The sequence below is a fragment of the Arachis stenosperma genome, chromosome 2 (assembly GCF_014773155.1).
Source record: "Arachis stenosperma cultivar V10309 chromosome 2, arast.V10309.gnm1.PFL2, whole genome shotgun sequence".
Lineage (NCBI taxonomy): Eukaryota > Viridiplantae > Streptophyta > Magnoliopsida > Fabales > Fabaceae > Arachis > Arachis stenosperma.
The window spans coordinates 20916601-20939014 of NC_080378.1; the positions used below are offsets into that span (position 1 = coordinate 20916601).

The 22414-nt window shown below is 36.4% G+C and overlaps 1 pseudogene; it reads left to right on the top strand.

Moving 5' to 3' along the window:
- LOC130962670 (acetylornithine deacetylase-like) overlaps positions 1-21980 on the top strand; it is a 29185-nt pseudogene extending 7205 nt beyond the window's left edge.
- Positions 21981-22414: the final 434 nt, after the last annotated feature.

Here is a 22414-nt window from a genome sequence, read left to right on the forward strand (position 1 = left end):
CTGCTTCAACTCAATCCTTCTTACTCCTTTCCATGGCAAGCTGTGTATAGGGGTTCACCGTTCGACGATGGCTACTTTGAATCCTCTCGGGAAAATGGTCCTCTGCGGCTGTCACTCGCATGGCTAATCGTCTGGAGGCATCACACTGGCCGAAGGCTACATCCCATCCTCGTAGTGAAAACTACGCTCACGCGCTCTGTCACAGCACGGCTAATCACTGGTTGGTTCCCGCTCCTACTGGAATAGAATCCCTTGATTCTTTTGCGTCTGTCACTAACGCCCAGCACTTGCGAGTCTGAAGCACGTCATAGTCATTCATTATCGGAATCCTACTCGGAATACCACAGACAAGGTTAGACTTTCCGGATTCCCAGGATCCTACTCGGAATACCACAGACAAGGTGAGACTTTCCGGATCCTCATAAATGCCGCCATCTATCTAGCTTATACCACGAAGATTCTGTTGGGGAATCTAAGAGATACACATTCAAGCTCTGTTGCATGTAGAACGGAAGTGGTTGTCAATCACGTGCGTTCATAGGTGAGAATGATGATGAGCGTCACATAATCATCACATTCGTCATGTTCTTGGGTGCGAATGAATATCTTGGAATAAGAATAAGAGAGATTTGAATATAAAGTAATGGTAATTGTATTAAAACTTGAGGTACAGCAGAGCTCCACACCCTTAATCTATGGTGTGCAGAAACTCCACCGTTGAAAATACATAAGTAAAAGGTTCAGGCATGGCCGAATGGCCAGCCCCCTAAATGTGATCACAGGATTCAAAATACAATCCAGGATGAGATTATGATAGTAAAAAGTTCTATTTATAATAAACTAGCTCCTAGGGTTTACATGAGTAAGTAATTGATGCATAAATCCACTTTCGGGGCCCACTTGGTGTATGCTTGGGCTGAGCTTGATCTATCCACGAGCTGAGGCTTTTATTGGAGTTGAACTCCAAGTTATAACGTGTTTTGGACGTTCAACTCCGGATCATGACGTATTTCTGGCGTTTAACTCCAGACAACAGCATGTACTTGGCGTTCAATGCCAAGTTACGTCGTCAATTTCCGAATAAAATATAGACTATTATATATTGCTGGAAAGCCCTGGATGTCTACTTTCCAACGCCGTTAAGAGCGCACCATTTGGAGTTCTGTAGCTCCAGAAAATCCATTTTGAGTGCAGGGAGGTCAGATTCCAACAGCATCAGCAGTCCTTTTGTCAGCCTTTTTTCAGAGTTTTGCTCAAGTCCCTCAATTTCACCCAGAAATTACCTGAAATCACAGAAAAACACACAAACTCATAGTAAAGTTCAGAAATGTGAATTTAACATAAAAACTAATGAAAACATCCCTAAAAGTAGCTTGAACTTACTAAAAACTACCTAAAAATAATGCCAAAAAGCGTATAAATTATCCGCTCATCACAACACCAAACTTAAATTGTTGCTTGTCCCCAAGCAACTGAAAATCAATTAGGATAAAAAGAAGAGAATATACTATAAATTCCAGAATATCAATGAATATTAATTATAATTAGATGAACGGGACTTGTAGCTTTTTGCTTCTGAACAGTTTTGGCATCTCACTTTTTCCTTTGAAGTTTAGAATGATTGGCTTCTCTAGGAACTTAGAATTTCGGATAGTGTTATTGATTTTCCTAGTTAAGCATGTTGATTCTTGAACACAACTACTTATGAGTCTTGGCCGTGGCCCTAAGCACTTTGTTTTCCAGTATTACCACCGAATACACAAATGCCACAGACACATAACTGGGTGAACCTTTTCAGATTGTGACTTAGCTTTGCTAGAGTCCTCAGTTAGAGGTGTCCAGAGCTCTTAAGCACACTCTTTTTTGCTTTGGATCACGACTTTAACCACTCAGTCTCAAGCTTTTCACTTGGACCTTCATGACACAAGCACATGGTTAGGGACAGCTTGATTTAGCCGCTTAGGCCTGGATTTAATTTCCTTGGGCCCTCCTATCCATTGATGCTCAAAGCCTTGGATCCTTTTTACCCTTGCCTTTTGGTTTTAAGGGCTATTGGCTTTTTCTGCTTGCTTTTTCTTTTTCTTTCTATTTTTTTTCGCCACTTTTTTTTTCGCAAGCCTTTGCTTTTTCACTGCTTTTTCTTGCTTCAAGAATCAATTTTATGATTTTTCAGATCATCAATAACATTTCTCTTTGTTCATCATTCTTTCAAGAGCCAACAATTTTAACATTCATAAACAACAAGATAAAAAATATGCACTGTTTAAGCATTCATTCAGAAAACAAAAAGTATTGTCACCACATCAATATAATTAAATTAAATTCAAGGATAAATTCGAAATTCATGTACTTCTTGTTCTTTTGAATTAAAACATTTTTCATTTAAGAGAGGTGAAGGATTAATGGATTTATTCATAACTTTAAGACATAGTTACTAACTACTAATGATCATGTAATAAAGACACAAGTATAGATAAACATATAACAAAAAAATAAAAAAAAACGAAAAGCAGAAGAAAAATTTAAGAACAAGGAATGAGTCCACCTTAGTGAGGGTGGCGCCTTCTTGAAGGACCATTGATGTCCTTGAGCTCTACTATGTCTCTGAATTGTTGTAATTTAGTTTCTCTTAGTTTCCTCTTCAGAGTCCTTTCAGGTTCTGGATCAGCTTCAACAAGAATGCCTTTTTCCTTGTTCATGCTCATATGAAAGAGAAGAGGAAAAGAAAAGGAAGAGGAATTCTCTCTGTCATAGTAAAGAGGATCCTTATTATTAGTAGAAGAAGGAAGGGGATAATGGAAGGAGAGGGATAAATAGTCTATATAAAGAGTAAGGATAGGGGAGGTGATAAGAGATGAAGAGAAGTGTTAGTAAATAAATAAATAAATAGAAGAAGATGAGAGAGGGATTTTCGAAAATATTTTTGAAAAGGAGTTAGTAATTTCGAAAATTAAAGATGAATTAAAATTAAAACTTGAAACAATTAGTTAATTAAAAAGAATTTTTGAAAAAGAGGGAGGTATTTTCGAAAATTAGAGAGAGAAAGGTAGTTAGGTGGTTTTGAAAAAGATAAGAAACAATCAAAAAGTCAAATTTGAAAAAGATAAGAAAATAAGTTAGATAAGATATTTTGAAATCAAATTTTGAAAAAGATAAAATTTTGAAAAAGATAAGATAAAAAGATAAGATAATTAGATAAGATAAAAAGATATGATTTTTGAAAAGATAAGATTAAAAAGATATTTTTTGAAAATATATGATTTTAAAAGATATGGTTTTAAAAAGATATGATTGAAATTAGTTTTGAAAAAGATTTAATTTTTAAAATTAAAATTAATTACTTAACTAACAAGAAACTAAAAGATAAGATTCTAGAATTTAAAGATTGAACCTTTCTTAACAAGAAAGTAACAAACTTCAAATTTTTGAATCAATCACATTCACTTGTTAGCTAATTTTCGAAAATATGATGTAAAAGATAAGAAAAAGATTTTGAAAAATATTTAAAAAAAATTTTCGAAAATTAATAAGAAAAAAGGAAAAGATTTAATTTTTGAAAAAGTTTTGAAAAGATAAGATTTTTAAAATTGAAAATTTGACTTGACTTGTAAGAAACAACTAATTTTTAAAATTTTTGACTAAGTCAACTCAAATTTTCAAAAATTAGGAGATAAAAAAGGAAAAGATATTTTTTTATTTTTGAATTTTTTTATGATGAGAGAGAAAAACACAAAAATGACCCAAAACATGAAAATTTTGGATCAAACACTTAATGCATGCAAGAACACTATGAATGTCAAGATGAACACCAAGAACACTTTGAAGATCATGATGAACATCAAGAACATATTTTTGAAAAATTTTTTTATGCAAAGAAAACATGCAAGACACCAAACTTAGAAATCTTTAATGCATGGACTCTAACAAACAAAAAATGCATATGAAAAACAACAAACAACAAACAACACAAAACAAGAAATCATCAAGATCAAACAAGAGGATTTACCAAGAACATCTTAAAGATCATGAAGAACACTATGAATGCATGAATTTTCGAAAAATGCAAGAAAAATTTTTTTTAAAGCATGCAATTGACACCAAACTTAAAAATTGACTCAAGACTCAAACAAAAAACACAATATTTTTGGTTTTTTTATGATTTTATGATTTTTTTGTATTTTTATTAATTTTTTTCGAAAATATACTTTAGAAAAACGAAAATAATAATAATAAAAAAAATATTTTTGAAAGATTTTTGAAAACTTTTTGAAAAGATTATTACCTAATCTGAGCAACAAGATGAACCGTCAGTTGTCCATACTCGAACAATCCCCGGCAACGGCGCCAAAAACTTGGTGCTCAATATTACGGTGTCTAAAATTCAATTCACAACTCCGCACAACTAACCAGCAAGTGTACTGGGTCGTCCAAGTAATAAACCTTACGTGAGTAAGGGTCGATCCCACAGAGATTGTTGGTATGAAGCAAGCTATGGTCACCTTGTAAATCTCAGTTAGGCAGATTAAATTGGTTTATGGTTTCAAAAATAGAAATAAGAAAATAGAAGAAATAATAAAAGGGATAGAATACTTATGCATATTCATTGGTGGGAATTTCAGATAAGCGAATGGAGATATTGTATGGCTCAAGAACGCCTACTTTCCTACTGCTTCAACTCAATCCTTCTTACTCCTTTCCATGGCAAGCTGTGTATAGGGGTTCACCGTTCGACGATGGCTACTTTGAATCCTCTCGGGAAAATGGTCCTCTGCGGCTGTCACTCGCATGGCTAATCGTCTGGAGGCATCACACTGGCCGAAGGCTACATCCCATCCTCGCAGTGAAAACTACGCTCACGCGCTCTGTCACAGCACGGCTAATCACTGGTTGGTTCCCGCTCCTACTGGAATAGAATCCCTTGATTCTTTTGCGTCTGTCACTAACGCCTAGCACTTGCGAGTCTGAAGCACGTCACAGTCATTCATTATCAGAATCCTACTCGGAATACCACAGACAAGGTTAGACTTTCCGGATTCCCAGGATCCTACTAGGAATACCACAGACAAGGTGAGACTTTCCGGATCCTCATAAATGCCGCCATCTATCTAGCTTATACCACGAAGATTCTGTTGGGGAATCTAAGAGATACACATTCAAGCTCTGTTGCATGTAGAACGGAAGTGGTTGTCAATCACGTGCGTTCATAGGTGAGAATGATGATGAGCGTCACATAATCATCACATTCGTCATGTTCTTGGGTGCGAATGAATATCTTGGAATAAGAATAAGAGAGATTTGAATATAAAGTAATGGTAATTGTATTAAAACTTGAGGTACAGCAGAGCTCCACACCCTTAATCTATGGTGTGCAGAAACTCCACCGTTGAAAATACATAAGTAAAAGGTTCAGGCATGGCCGAATGGCCAGCCCCCTAAATGTGATCACAGGATTCAAAATACAATCCAGGATGAGATTATGATAGTAAAAAGTTCTATTTATAATAAACTAGCTCCTAGGGTTTACATGAGTAAGTAATTGATGCATAAATCCACTTTCGGGGCCCACTTGGTGTATGCTTGGGCTGAGCTTGATCTATCCACGAGCTGAGGCTTTTATTGGAGTTGAACTCCAAGTTATAACGTGTTTTGGACGTTCAACTCCGGATCATGACGTATTTCTGGCGTTTAACTCCAGACAACAGCATGTACTTGGCGTTCAATGCCAAGTTACGTCGTCAATTTCAGAATAAAATATAGACTATTATATATTGCTGGAAAGCCCTGGATGTCTACTTTCCAACGCCGTTGAGAGCGCACCATTTGGGGTTCTGTAGCTCCAGAAAATCCATTTTGAGTGCAGGGAGGTCAGATTCCAACAGCATCAGCAGTCCTTTTGTCAGCCTTTTTTCAGAGTTTTGCTCAAGTCCCTCAATTTCACCCAGAAATTACCTGAAATCACAGAAAAACACACAAACTCATAGTAAAGTTTAGAAATGTGAATTTAACATAAAAACTAATGAAAACATCCCTAAAAGTAGCTTGAACTTACTAAAAACTACCTAAAAATAATGCCAAAAAGCGTATAAATTATCCGCTCATCAAGGACCCAAGGAAATCTGAGGCTCATATAGAGACCATAGAGATCCCATTAAACCTCCTTCTGCCATTCATGAGCTCTGAAGACTATTCTTCCTCTGAAGAGGATGAAGATGTAACTGGAGAGCAAGTTGCTCAATATCTAGGAGCTATCATGAAGCTGAATGCCAAGTTATTTAGTAATGAGACTTGGGAAGGTGAACCTCCCTTGCTCATTAGTGAACTTGATACATGGGTTCAGCAAACTTTACCTCAAAAGAAATAAGATCCTGGCAAATTCTTAATACCCTGTACCATAGGCACCATGACCTTTGAAAAGGCTCTGTGTGACCTGGGGTCAAGCATAAATCTTATGCCACTCTCTGTAATGGAGAAGCTGGGGATCATTGAGGTACAGCCTGCTTTATTCTCATTACAAATGGCAGACAAGTCAGTAAGACAAGCTTATGGATTGGTAGATGACGTGTTGGTAAAGGTTGAAGGCCTTTACATCCCTGCTGATTTCATAATCTTAGACACTAGGAAGGAGGATGATAAATGCATCATCCTTGGAAGACCTTTTTTAGCCACAGCAGGAGCTGTGATAGATGTTAACAGAGGAGAATTAGTCCTTCAATTGAATGGGGACTACCTTGTGTTTAAGGCTCAAGGATCTTCTTCTTTAACAATGGAGAGGAAGCATGAAAAACTTCTCTCAATACAGAGTCAAACAAAGCCCCCACAATCAAACTCTAAGTTTGGTGTTGGGAGGCCTTCATCATGCTCTGAACTTCTATGAGGCTCCATGAGAGCCCACTGTCAAGCTAGTGACATTAAAGAAGCGCTTATTGGGAGGCAACCCAATTTTTATTTATCTAATTTTATTTTTATTTTATTGTTCTTTTATATTTTATTAGGTACATGATCATGTGGAGTCATAAAAAAAATATTAAAATTAAAAATAGAATAAAAAACAGCAGAAGAAAAATCACACCCTGGAGGAAGGACTTACTGGCGTTTAAACGCTAGTAAGGAGCATCTGGCTAGCGTTCAACGCTAGAACAGAGCATGGATCTGGCGTTGAACGCCAGAAACAAGCAACATCCTGGCGTTCAAACGCCAGGAATGCACCATGAGGAGAGCAGGCGCTGAACGCCAGAAACATGCTGCACATGGGCGTTGAACGCCCAGAACATGCATCACTTCGGCGTTTAAACGACAGAATTGCATGCAAAGGAATTTTACATGCCTAATTGGCGCAGGGATGTAAATCATTGACACCTCAGGATCTGTGGATCCCACAGGATCATCTCAGGATCTGTGGACCCCACAGGATCCCCACCTACCATATTCTCCCCTCTTCTCAACATTCATCCTCTCTTCCCCATAAACACTCTTCCCCAAAAACCTTTCACCAATCACCTCAATCTCTCTTCCCAATTACCCCCTTCACCACTCATATCCATCCACTCTTCCCTATAAACCCCACCTACCTTCAAAATTCAAAATTTTTTTCCCACCCAAACCCACCCTAAATGGCCAAACCTACTCCCTCTCCCCTTACTATATAAACCCCTCCATTCTCATTAATTTTCACACAACACAACCCCCTCTTCTACACCTTGGCCGAATACACCTCCCTTACTCTCCTCCATATTTTCTCTTCTTCTCTTTCTTTTCTTTCTTCTCTTGCTCGAGGGCGAGCAATATTTTAAGTTTGGTGTGGTAAAAGCATAAGCTTTTTGTTTTTCCATTACCATTGATGGCACCTAAGGCCGGAGAAACCTCTAGAAAAGGGAAAGGGAAGACAAAAGCTTCCACTTCTGAGTCATGGGAGATGGAAAGATTCATCTCCAAAGCCCATCAATACCACTTCTATGATGTTGTGACCAAGAAGAAGGTGATCCCCGAGGTCCCTTTCAAGCTCAAGAAAAATGAGTATCCAGAGATCCGACATGAGATCCAAAGAAGAGGTTGGGAAGTTCTAACCAACCCCATCCAACAAGTTAGAATCTTAATGGTTCAAGAGTTCTATGCCAATGCATGGATCACTAGGAACCATGATCAAAGTAAGAACCCGAACCCAAAGAATTATCTTACAATAGTTCGGGGAAAATACTTAGATTTTAGTTCGGAAAATGTGAGGTTGGCGTTCAACTTGCCCATGATGCAAGGAGATGCACGCCCCTACACTAGAAGGGTCAACTTTAATCAAAGGTTGGACCAAGTCCTTATGGACATATGTGTGGAAGGAGCTCAATGGAAAAGAGACTCAAAAGGCAAGCCGGTTCAACTAAGAAGACTGGACCTCAAGCCTGTGGCTAGAGGATGGTTGGAATTCATCCAACGCTCCATCATCCTCACTAGCAACCGATCTGAAGTTACTGTGGATCGGGCCATCATGATCCACAGCATCATGATTGGAGAGGAAGTAGAAATTCATGAAGTTATCTCCCTTGAATTCTACAAAATAGCCGATAAGCCCTCTACTTTGGCAAGGCTAGCTTTTCCTCATCTTATTTGCCATCTATGTTACTCAGCTGGAGTTATCATAGAAGGAGACATTCCCATTGAGGAGGATAAGCCCATCACTAAGAAAAAGGATGGAGCAAACAAGAGAGCCCACTCATGGAACCCAAGAAACGCATGAGGAAGCTCATCACCAAGAAATCCCGGAGATGCCTCAAGGGATGCACTTTCCTTCCAACAACTATTGGGAACAACTCAACACTTCTCTAGAAGATTTGAGTTATAATGTGGATCAATTAAGGGTGGAACATCAAGAGCACTCCATCATTCTTCATGAAATTAAAGAAGATCAAAGAGCAATGAGGGAGGAGCAACAAAGGTAAGGAAGAGACATAGAAGAGCTTAAGGACATCATTGGTCCTTCAAAAAGAAGACACCACTAAGGTGGACTCATTTCTTGTTCTTATTTCTCTGTTTTTCGATTTTTATGCTATATGTGTGTTTATGTTTGTGTCTTTCCTACATGATCATTAGTGTTTAGTAACTATGTCTTAAGGCTATGAATAATTCCATAAATCCTTCACCTCTCTTAAATGAAAAATGTTTTTAATTCAAAAAAACAAGAAGTATATGAATTTCGAATTTATCCTTAAATTTAGTTTAATTATATTGATGTGGTGACAATACTTTTTGCTTTCGGAATGAATGCTTGAATAGTGCATATTTTTTATCTTGTTGTTTATGAATGTTAAAATTGTTGGCTCTTGAAAGAATGATGAACAAAGAGAAATGTTATTGATAATCTGAAAAATTAGGAAATTGATTTTTGAAGCAAGAAAAAGCAGTGAAAAAGCAAAAGCTTGCGAAAAAAAATAGAAAGAAAGAAAGAAAAAGCAAGTAGAAAAAGCCAATAGCCCTTAAAACCAAAAGGCAAGGGTAAAAAGGATCCAAGGCTTTGAGCATCAATGGATAGGAGGGCCCAAGGAAATAAAATCCAGGCCTAAGCGGCTAAATCAAGCTGTCCCTAACCATGTGCTTGTGGCATGCAGGTCCAAGTGAAAAGCTTGAGACTGAGTGGTTAAAGTCGTGATCCAAAGCAAAAAGAGTGTGCTTCAGAGCTCTGGACACCTCTAACTGGGGACTTTAGCAAAGCTGAGTCACAATCTGAAAAGGTTCACCCAGTCAGTGTCTGTGGCATTTATGTATCCGGTGGTGTGGTAATACTGAAAAACAAAATGCTTAGGGCCACGGCCAAGACTCACCAAAGTAGCTGTGTTCAAGAATCAACAAACTTAACTAGGAGAATCAATGACACTATCTGAAATTCTAAGTTCCTATAGAAGCCAATTATTCTAAAACTTCAAGGAGAAAGTGAGATGCCAAAACTATGCATTGTTTTTAGATAGTTTTTAGTATAATCTAGCTACTTTTAGGGATGTTTTCATTAGTTTTTATGCTAAATTCACATTTCTGGACTTTACTATGAGTTTGTGTATTTTTCTATAATTTCAGGTATTTTCTGGCTGAAATTGAGGGACCTGAGCAAAACTCTGATAAGGAGGCTGACAAAGGACTGCTGATGCTGTTGGAATCTGACCTCACTGCACTCGAAATGAATTTTCTGGAGCCAGTAATATATAATAGTCCATACTTTATTCGTGATTAGATGACGTAAACTGGCGCTCAACGCCAGTTCCATGCTGCATTCTGGAGTCAAACGCCAGAAACACGTCATGAACCAGAGTTGAATGCCAAAAACACGTTACAACTTGCCGTTCAACTCCAAAAGAAGGCTCAGCTCGTGTAAAGTTCAAACTCAGTCCAAGTACACACCAAAGTGGGCCCCGAAAGTGGATTTCTGCACTTAGATTTATTTCTGTAAACCCTAGTAACTAGTTTAGTATAAATAGAACATTTTACTATTGTATTTGGGTCTTTTGGTCTCAGTTTTATTCTATTATTCATCTGAGGAGACTATTGATCATGTCTGGGGACTGGCCATTCGGCCATGCCTGGACATTCATCACTTATGTATTTTCAACGGTGGAGTTTCTGCACACCATAGATTAAGGCTGTGGAGCTCTACTATACCTCGAGTTTCAATGCAATTACTACTATTTTCTATTCAATTCGACTTATTCTTATTCTAAGATATTCATTGCAATTCAACATGATGAATGTGATGATCCGTTACACTCATCATCATTCTCACTTATGAACGCGTGACTGACAACCACTTCTGTTCTACCTTAGACCGGGCGCATATCTCTTGGATTCCTTAAGCAGAATCTTCGTGGTATAAGCTAGAATTGATGGCAGCATTCATGGGAATCCGAAAAGTCTAACCTTGTCTGTGGTATTCTGAGTAGGATTCCGGGATTGAATGATTGTGACGAGCTTTAAACTTGCAATTGCTGGGCGTGATGACAAACGCAAAAGAATCAAGGGATTCTATTCCAACATGATCAAAAACCGACAGATGATTAGCCGTGCTGTGACAGAGCATTTGGACCATTTTCACTGAGAGGATGAGATGTAGCCATTAACAACGGTGATGCCCTACATACAGCTTGCCATGGAAAGGAGTAAAAAGGATTGGATAAAAGCAGTAGGAAAGCAGAGATTCAGAAGGAACACAGCACCTCCAAACACTTGTCTGAAATTCCCACCATTGAATTACATGAGTAACTCTATCTTTATTTTTTGTATTATTTATTATTATTCGAAAACCCAATAATCAATTATTATCCGCCTGACTGAGATTTACAAGGTGACCATAGCTTGCTTCATACCAACAATCTCTGTGGGATCGACCCTTACTCACGTAAGGTTTATTATTTGGACGACCCAGTGCACTTGCTGGTTAGTTGTGCAGAGTTGTGACTAAGTGTGATTCATGTTTGAGAGCACCAAGTCTTTGGAGCCATTGTTGATGATCACAATTTCGTGCACCAAGGACCACTTGGCTTCACTAGGATCCATGCCTAACTTGGGCTTGGCAGCATGAATTGGAGTTTAGTTGAGTGAAGCTGCGCCTAACTTGAAGTGGGTAGAACCAATCCTAAGTGTTGTTGTTGTGCAGTGCGGCGCAGGCGACGCGCACGCGTACCCCACGCGGACGCGGGGGTCGCGGGAAAGTGAAGGCGACGCATAAGCGTCTGGCACACGTACGCGTGCCAGTCGCGTAAAGCCTGCCGCGCGCACGCACAACTCTCTTTTCGCATAGCAAAGGAATCAAAATTTGCATGCGATGCGTGCACGTCAGGCACGCGCACGCGTGGGTGGTCTGAGAACGAGAGGGGCGCGTACGCGTTCGATTGGTGCCTCTCGCTGTAACACCCTACCATACAGAGCCTTATGCTTAAGTCATAATTCAGAGATGGCAAGGTATTACGACCTCTAAAAATAAAAATTTAGTACGTATAGTAGTATGAATGATTAATTATAACTAGGAGCCTTTGTAGAAAAAGGGGTAAACAAAAACCGCAACTCAAAAGCGCAACACTCCGATCGATAACGTAACGAACAAGGATAAACCAACGCGAGATTATATATATACAAAGGAGTGTCAAAAACAGGAATATCAAGACTCAAGATCCGGCTGCGAAGATAACCGGTCCGAGTATAACAATATATACATATGATAAAATAAGGAAAACCCCAAAGGAAACCCAAAGGGACACAAATACATAAACCTATTCTCCAAAAATCTCCCATAAAAGGGGTCATCACAGTTTGTATTATTTAACGGAGATAAAAGTATCTAAGCAAAACATATAAGCCAAAACATAGCCCCGAGAACAAGGGATCTTCGCAAATCTAAAAGTCTCCAGCATGCCTCAGCGGGAAACCGTACGTCCTGCATCTGAAAACCACAAAATCCGCATGGGTGAGAACCAGAGGTCCCCATCATGGTAACAGCTTCCACATATATAATACATAATAATGGAGGAAAGCCGAAGGCAATCCTAGAACTTCCTCCAAATAATATCAAGCTTATAAACAAGCTAAACCGTATAAGGGCATCTGACTAAAGATTCTTCAGTCTAACTAATACTTCCCTTTCCAATTCCTTCAAACCTCCCAACCACCAGCAGGATATAATATAGCAACCACAGTTATATCAAACAAAGAATATCACATAGGAGCAAGTAAGACATTTAGACAATTAGCAAGTTATATGCAGTCAAATAGGCAATCTCAAACAATTCACATAATATGCATATGATGAATGCCTGTCCCTAGTGGCCGATGATATCATCTTGTCGGTTATAGAGCCAACCCGACAAGTCCTGGTCGCTAACCATTGGACTGTCCCTCTGTCGTGCATCCCCAAACTCGAGTTATACTCGTTATAAACTTGATCATAAACATGATCCATATCCTTCACCCTCACTGGTGAATATTTACGGGGGTTCGAGCTCATCCGGGCCTTTCACAGTGCCCGGCCACACTTACGACATAGGGTCAACAGAGCTTCGAGTCTCGACCTGGAGCACGTGGTGGCTAGCCACTGCTACTACCCAAGGAAACTCGTATCTCCGATAGTGGAAGTGCAAAATCACAATTATCAATAATTCAGCATAAACATGCATGAATTCTCATCCATGGATCAACATCCATATTAGCCATTCCGGCCCACGGTTAAATCCATAACCAGCCAACATTCATAGCATACACAGCTATTCTGGCTCATGGTTCAATCCAGAACCAGCCAATTCACAATTAATCACGGCCCTTCGGCCAATGGCATAACAAGCACTTCCACCACCATCCTCCGCATCTCACATAATCATCTTGATCCTCATTGATCATTCATATATCCCTTGCTTCACTCGCAAGTTACCTCATTCACTAGCCCCTTTCTAATAGCTAGGCATGTCATAATGATTTAAGACATAAATGGTGAGATCGGAGGCTTAGAAGTATGAGATTTGGCTTTTAATACTCAAAAATTCAACTTTGGGATGAAAACAGGGCCACGCGCACGCGCACTCCACGCGCACGCGTGGATGGCCTCAAAAACTCATCGACGCGCAAGCGTCATACACGCTAACGCGTGGATTCAAAACTTGCCAATCGATGCGCACGCGTCAACCACGCGTACGCGCGGGTGTTCTCGTGCCCCAGGCACAACACCGGCACAGTTCTGGCATAACTCTCGGGAAAATGGCTGGGCATTAGGTGCAGCACAATCGGCGCGCCCGCGCACATCACGCGTACGCGTGGATGGCACTTTTCGGAAGATCGGCGCGTACGCGCCAGGTGCGCCCACGCGCAAGGGGTCATTCTGCTAAAAATTTTCTAAGTCAAAAGCTGCAGAATTTCACAGATTTAAACCCCAATCTTCCAATGGACATAACTTCCTCATTTTAAATCATTTTTCACCCGTTCTTCGAACGGCATGGACATCCCGGATCCAATTTCATTTCTAAACAGATTTGGTACAAAACGGAGATCCGTAGTCCAAGTTATGTCCCGTCAAAGTATGCCCAAAAACTTTATTTTCATACAAAACCACAATATGCCATTTTCAAAACAAACCATTTTCAACTCTTTCCAAAATCAATCAAAACATGCCAATTTCATCCCTTTTCTTTGAAATCAATTCAAAATGTATCAAATTCAACATCAAGCCTCCTCAACTCACACATTGACACATAACCACAATTTACCAAAATCACTATCTCATCATTTTATCCCACTTCACCCAAGTGGCTCAAACTCAAACATATTGACATATCATATAATATTCCTCATGCCAACTCTCAACAACATCAATTCCAATAAATCATCATTGTACATAATCAACATCATACTCACCATCAACATGGTTCAACCCACAATTCAACCATAACCAATCATCAAGCATATATCACAACATGCATATTTCTCATACATCATACCACCAAGGCATCAATATTCATCATCACATATATGACCACATCATATATATCAATCATTCAACAACATCAACCATTCAATGCCTATCTTAGGGCCTCTAGCCTAAGTATTTCCTACCACATTACATATTAGATACGGGAAACCGAAACCATACCTTAGCCGAATTTCCCAAACTCCACCGGAGCACTTCCAAACCACTTATCCACAAGCTCTCAAGGCCTCAACACCTCCAAGAACAGATTTTTCACCACCAAACCCTTTCCAAGCTTTTCAAAGTCACCAATCAAGCTCCAATATACACATATACACAACCTAAGCCACAATCATCATACCCATACACAACATCTCAAAACCCAAGCATCATAAAACAACAAAATACACTAGGGTTGAGAATCTTACCACACCCAAGGTCCAAGGAGACATGATTAGCCTTCTCCTTCAAGAGAGTTGGGTCCTATAACATCAAAGAACCCAAAATCTCAATATTTAACCCATGAAACTCGAAAATAAGGGCTGAGATTTCGAACAGCAACACGTGGCTTACCTCAAGATTAATTGTATGGGTTTTGTAGAGCTCTCCGCGGTGAACGCGTGGCCGCAAACGGGGCGGCAATCGGAGCTCTAGATCAAAAGTTATGGTGGTTTGAAGATCAACCAAGGGAGAGAACTTGAGAGAGTGTTCTTCCTCCCTTTCTTTCTAATTTCAGCTTGTGTGTGTAACAAATGAGGAGAGAGAGTGCTGAAAACTAGGGTTTTGGTTAAGTTATGTTGGGCCAAGGGCCCACTTTGGGTCCGGTTGGCCCGGTTTGGCCCGTTCGGTCCAATCTTAGTCCGAATTCTACAAAATTGGTACCAAAATTCTCGTCTCAATCTCCTCTATCACATTTAGCCATAAAAAAAAAATCACATTTTAGGCTTTCTAGAATAAATTCTCATTTATGGGTTAATTAGCCGTTAATTAACCGGATTTTACACTCGCACGATGCCAGGGCCAGGCCATCACAACTTTCTGTTCAAAACATATTTACGCCGATTCCCTGAAGCACGCGTGTGCGTCCTAGACGCTTACGCGTGGTGTTCCAAAACTGCAAGTGACGCGCACACGTGAATATGATATACGCGTACGCGTGGGCTTGCTCGTGCGCAAGGCACTATTCCAGCACACCTCCCGCAGAACTCTCTGTTCAATTCAAATATTGTTCGCATTTGACCTCTGTAGCTCGAGTTATTCAAGTTTGAGTGTAGAGAGGTCAGGATTGACAGCATACTACCTGAAACTCCATCATTCGCCCTCTTCTGTTTTTCAGGTTAAGTTATAGAAAAAAATAAAAATACACGAAAGGAAAAAAAGATAAAAGAAAAGCTGTAAAGTTAATAAAAATGGAATGTTTTATTTAAATGAATTAAATAAATATTTTATTTATTAACATAAATAATTATAAAAATTATTACAAAAATATGTCTTCTAATCTTATCTCGTTTATTTACAATGTAAATGATATAATTATGAATATATTTTGTTTACACTATAAACGATATATATGAAATTTAAAAAAATACACATATCTCGTTTATCATGTAAACAAGATACATTTATAATGATCTTGTTTACCGTGTAAACAAGATATGGGTATTTGTAAATATAAAAATATAATTTTTAAAAATAATAAAAAATATTAATAATTTAAATTAGACCAAACTCTTAAAATGGAACGTTTTAAATAATAGGAAAAATAGACGGTTTCAAATAATAGAGAAGATAGACAGTTTCAAAATAACAAAGAAGATAGACAGTTTTAACTAACTAATTAATGGACGACTGGACGTATCACGTAATTTTTAACTGCCCATTTAAAATCAACAACACATTATTTTCTTAGAAATCAACCCCACCTATCTTCTTTGTTATTTTGAAACTGTTCATCTCTTTTATATTTGAAAATGCCTATTTTTCCTATCATTTGAAACATTCCATTTTAAGAGTTTTGTCTAATTTAAATTATTAATATTTTTTAATATTTTCGAAAATTATATTTTTATATTTACAAATACACATATTTTGTTTACACTATAAATGAAATAATTATGAATGTATCTTGTTTATACTGTAAACGAAATATAAGTGTATTTTTTCAAATTTTATATATCTCATTTATATATTCATAATTATATCGTTTACAGTATCAACGAGATAAGATTGGAAGACGTATTTTTGTAATAATTTTTATAATTATTTATTTCAACAAATAAAATATTTATTTAATTTATTTAAATAAAAAATTCTATTTTTATTAATTTCACCGCCTTTTTTTAATTTTTTTCCTTCCATATATTTATATTTTTCTTTTTTTATACCTTAGCTTTTTCCATTTTTAAAGTAATTCACAAAAACATACTCCTAAAATGATTTTAATTATATTCAATTATTTTACATGTCAACTTTTAATTTATAGATTAATCATTAGTATTTTTTAACACCATTATTTTCGTCACTAAAAAATTTTCTTTCATATAATCCGCAGAATTAAATCCACACTAATACATGAAAAAAATTTGAATCTTTAATTAATCATCTTCCTTCTACCATCGTTTCAGATTCAAAATATAATTTTTAAATAATTATGGATTCTCTTATCAATTTGAATCATATTCTTATTTTTCTCAATGAAAAATTAGAATAAATTTTTTTTAAGGTGTCCTCTAAATCGCCTGCCACTTCCAGATCGCCTGCATCGCAGATTTAATAGTACTTTTTGAAAAGGTTCAACATGCCAATAATCTTACAAACAAATTCCTCGTAAAATTTTCTGCCCCAACCTCAATATCCTCTGCTTCAAATGTGATAAATATCCTCCTGAGCCTACATTCTTCTTCCTTGTCTTCCTCGAAGGGTAGCAGCATTTGCTGCCATTATGAATCGTGTATGAACACTAGCACTCTAATTGATTAAAACTCAATGAAAATTAGGATTACTCTTCCTAAATCCTAGTAGAACAGGTAACAACTCTTAAAGCACATTTTAATAATTGATTATTTAATTATATAAATATATAAATTAATATATATAAAAATATATATATAATCATTAAATTAATAAGAAATAGAGATTTTTGTTTTTTATATATAACGAAGTTTCACTTATCGGTTGAATAATGTCACTAAATCAGTCGTTGGATAAGTCTTATTAAGTAAGTTTTTTTTTTTGGGGAGGGGGGAGTGTTTGGGATATATACTTATTTTGGTTAGATATTCTTTTGTTAGGTGGATCCCTATATAAGATATACGGTTAGAAAAATTAATGAAACTTTAATTTTGATTTGACACCAATAGCTATAGTAATCTTATTGTTCATCATCATCGTTTAAGGTTAGATCAGATCAGAATGTGGTTCACCTTTTTGTCATTTAAGCTGTAAAGAAGCAAAAGTTCTTGCGCAATGCTCGTTCATTCATTTTCAATTATGATCACAAATCTGGCACTTCATTAGTGCCGTAGAATGCGTATTTCTTGTTCCGGAAAATAGTGCAAAACTGCAAATAAATCATATCACACACACCCCACACATATATATCATACTAGAATCGTATTTTAATACAATTTAATAATAATAATAATAATAATAATAATAATAATAATAATAATAATAATAATAATAATAATTGTTAGGGTTAAAATTGGATTCCTAGACTTCCACTATAAGATAAGTTTCTATTACAAACTAGGTGATCGCAAGATATATAAAGATAAAAGAAATTTAAAATAAAAAATGAACAACACATAGAAAACAGGTTAACTAGCGATTACTTTTTTCTAGCATTAAGATTTTTATTTGACCCTCAAAATTGAGAATAAAAATCATAGTGCGAATTTTGAAAAATAAGTTGAAGGACAAATGTGAAAGAAGAAGAAGAATAATTGCCAAAATCCTTCTCTATAAATAAGAGGGCTGAAATTAATACAAACATGCATCTCAACCTACTTTAAGCTATATTAAAATTCTGCAGAAGTTTTCAATCACACTGAAACCATAGAAAAAGTGGAATGTTTGTACATATGAGTATTGAGTGTTATCGCTTTTCCTTTATTTTCTTTTATTTTCTATTCATTTTCTTATTTCATTTATTTTTCTCCTTTTCGTCATATTTGTTTTAGGTGTTTGTTACGGTATGTTGATAAATTTATACGTACTGATACGTTTAAAATATAGACAAATAACAATAAGACATGTGAAATTTATTTTTCACATCAGCATTTAATTTTTTTTAAATATATAGTATATCATCACTTTTACTAAAACACCCTTTTAATTAAATAAAAATAAAAAATATTTATTTATCTAATTTTATAAAAAGACTTAAACATTTTTCCTTTATATGATTAGACAAAAATATCATTTTAAATTAATCAAATTTTAGAATTCAATTAATCCTAATTTTATAGTTTCAATTAATCCCAATATTTAATCAATACTTTTATTGAATTGATGTATAATAAAAATTACAATTAATAATTTACATTTGAAGACTTTGTATAATAAATGACGTAATAAGGATAACTTGAGAATAATAAGAAACCAAAATAAAGGAAATAATTGAAATTGATAGTAAAACAAAGGTGTTTGTTACGGTACGATGATAAATTTATACTACCGATACGTTTAAAATATAGATAAATAACAATAAAACATGTGGAATTTATTTTCCACGTCAGCATTTAATTTTTTTTTAAATATATAGTATATCATTCCTTTTACTAAAACACCCTTTTAATTAAATAAAAATAAAAAACATTTATTTATTTAATTTTATAAAAAGACTTAAACATCCTTCCTTTATTTGATTAGACAAAAATATCCTTTTAAATTAATCAAATTTTAGAATTCAATTAATCCTAATTTTATAGTTTCAAATAATTGAAACAACAAAACAAAAACACATTAAAAAAATAAAAAATCAAAATTGTTCTTCAACTGTGTTAAACATATTAAAAAAAAAAACAAAATTGTTCTTCATCTGGGTTCAGAAACCTTCTCGTTCACGCCTCTGAAGGTTTCAGCCTTCTTCATCTTCTTCTCTCCTGTTCATATCCTCTCTCTCTGTCTCTCTCTGCTCCTCGATCTCTCTCATCTGTCTCTGTGTTGCACGCAAGACGCCATCGTTTTGCTGGGATGCCCTAGCCAATTACCCAACCCAGCAACCTTAGCTCCACACAACGGCTAAACGCGAACCCATCCCTCCTATCACCCTCAAGCTCCTCCTTCCTCTCTCCGTCATCGATCTCATTCCTTCACCTCCGTCCATCTCTCGCCGCCATCGCCAAAAGGAGCTTCGAAGCCACAGTCGTTATCGTGCAGCTCTGTTCCACCATCGTGCAGCTACTATTTCAGCTTTGAAAGCACTGTCGCGCAGCTCGGTTCCATCGTTGTCGGGCTTGCCTCCTTTTTCCATTGCACAACTCTGTTCTATCATCGCCGGCGCTATCTCTGTTCCACCTATCATTCCTTCGGTCGTGCTCTTGTCCCCCTCTTGCTCAGGATCTGCTCTACTCTGTTCTAGGGCTTCTAGCGTCTAGGTAATTTTTTATAACAATTATTGAATAATTGTTGTTAGTTAATTTGTGAACTTATTATGGGTTGAATAAGTGTTAATTAATCTGTGAATCTTATTGTTTTTACTGTGAATTACTCCATTGTTAATGATTCTGATAATTTATCGAAGAAGGCTGTGTTTAATGAGGATGAGGAAGATAAATGCAAGGAAAGGAATCTGGGAAATAGTTTGAAGAGAAAAGAGAGTGGCGGTGGAGGAAAGTCAATCTTGGAAGAATTGATAAGGGAAGAGGAGAAGAAAAAGGAGAAAATAAATAGGAAGGACTATTGGTTGCGTGAGGGAATCATTATTAAGGTTATGAGCAAGGCCTTGGCAGAGAAGGGGTACTACAAGCAAAAGGGTGTGGTGGAATGATACCTTGGAAACTTCATGTCACCGGAAAACTTTTTCACAGTGGGTTAGCTCATAAAGTATGCTCTTCATTCATATAGTACTACCTTCAACATTTCGCTCAGCTATGCCATTTTCTACTACTATTATTTTTATTTTGGTTTTTTTATTTGATGAGTATGATATATAATATTAATAACTCAACAATGAAGTTCTAATTCTTGATTTTGTGAGAGATGTGGTATGTGTGTGTAAGTAAACATAATTATTCCAATTTTACTCCTTCTCTACTAAACTGTATTCTTGATGACAAAACAAGAGAGAAGAAAAAAGTTTGTCTTAGTTCTGTAACTGTCAAAGTAGATTATAACCAATTCTATAGTTGCTTTTGTCTTTAGGCTTTACCCCCTGCTGCGTGGCAACTTGACCAAGTATTGACCAATCAATACATTTTTTTTAATTTTAATGTTTTCTGTGACTTCGACTCTTAAGCTTTATAATATTGTAAGTACTGAGTTGTTAACTTGTCTATTATTTTATATTTGGTTTCTTGCAGGCTATAAATCCTCTGGAGCTATCCATGGATGCTCTAAAGAAAATTCAGTCACGATTTTATGAAGACTTTCCACCACATCCACAGGAACATATCTATGGGTTTGCCACCGCATCAACCATGAAACCAACCCAATGGAGCTGTAAGTTTGTGGGCTCAAATTATTACTTTAGTACTTCTTTTTTAATATAAGATTTTCAATATTCATGATTATATTTTCTACTGTAGATCCTGGAGGTGGAATCAACCAAATTCCAGGGGAATGTACTATTTTAGGAGCTGTCAAGTTTATGCTCTAGGAAATTACAATCAATCTAGATTTTTATTTTAGGAATGGTTTTGATATGGCATTAGTGATGTTTTTATTTTGTGTGTTGCAGGTTAACCCCATTTTACAAGTAAGCAACATCTTATAATATGGCTAAAGTTGTCCTCTTTTTGGAACTTTGGATCCAATTTTTTATTCTTCGTTTTACTAGTATATTTCATTTGCAAAGGCTTAATTTTCACGTATGTGTAGCTATTAAGGCTTCCTTTGAATTCTTCTACTGCCTTACTCTAACTTTTGATGAGGCAAATTCTAGAGTAGCTTGTGATCTTAATTTCAGAGGCTACCATGTATTGTGCAAAGCAACTGAAGAAGTAGTTGGGCATGTGAAGCCTTACTCAATTACTGGAAGTTTGCCACTCATTTGGGAGCTACAGGTGATAATACATTCTCGTTGCTCGGCAAAAATTAAAAATCTTTTCTAGTTGTAGGCAGTTAGCACTCAGATCCCTTACTTGAACTCTTATTTTATCTACCGCAGGATGAAGGTTTTGATGTCCAAACTGATGGATATGGTATGGCCTTCCTAAGAACAAATTTATACACGTTGAATCTTGATGTAGATAAGAAATAAGTTACTCACTTGCGTTTCATGTTACTATTAGGTCTAATGGCTACATACCACGCCCAGAATGAGTACTGCCTTTTTAAAGATATGTCTCAAGGGTATTGAGTTTTTGCAAGCATCATCGCTCAATTAGAGGAAGATTGAGACTACTAGTTGAACTTCATTCTAACATTCCACGGCCTATGAATATGTCATTGCTGCTAAAGCTGAAGGAAGACCTTAAGTGACTCTGTATTCATTGTATGTATGAAGTAGAAGTTTGGTGGTATTGATTTCTACACTAGTCTTACGAAAATAGTTGACTTAGTACACTATTATCTAAGTTATATGTTGTTTTATACTATTACTAATATGTATTTTCTTTTCCTTTTTGGGTGATATATAGTGATCCATGTGAGAAAATATTTAATTAAAATTTTCAGTTTTATCTACCCAAAATAAATTCCTTTTCTTTATGAAGAATCTTATGTAACATTGTTTAGATGCTTATCTGTTTACCTACTTTCTTTTGCGTTTACAGCTTGACTTTAACAAGCACCTAACTTGTATGTCTTTTTTTGTCTCTTATTTAGCCCAGT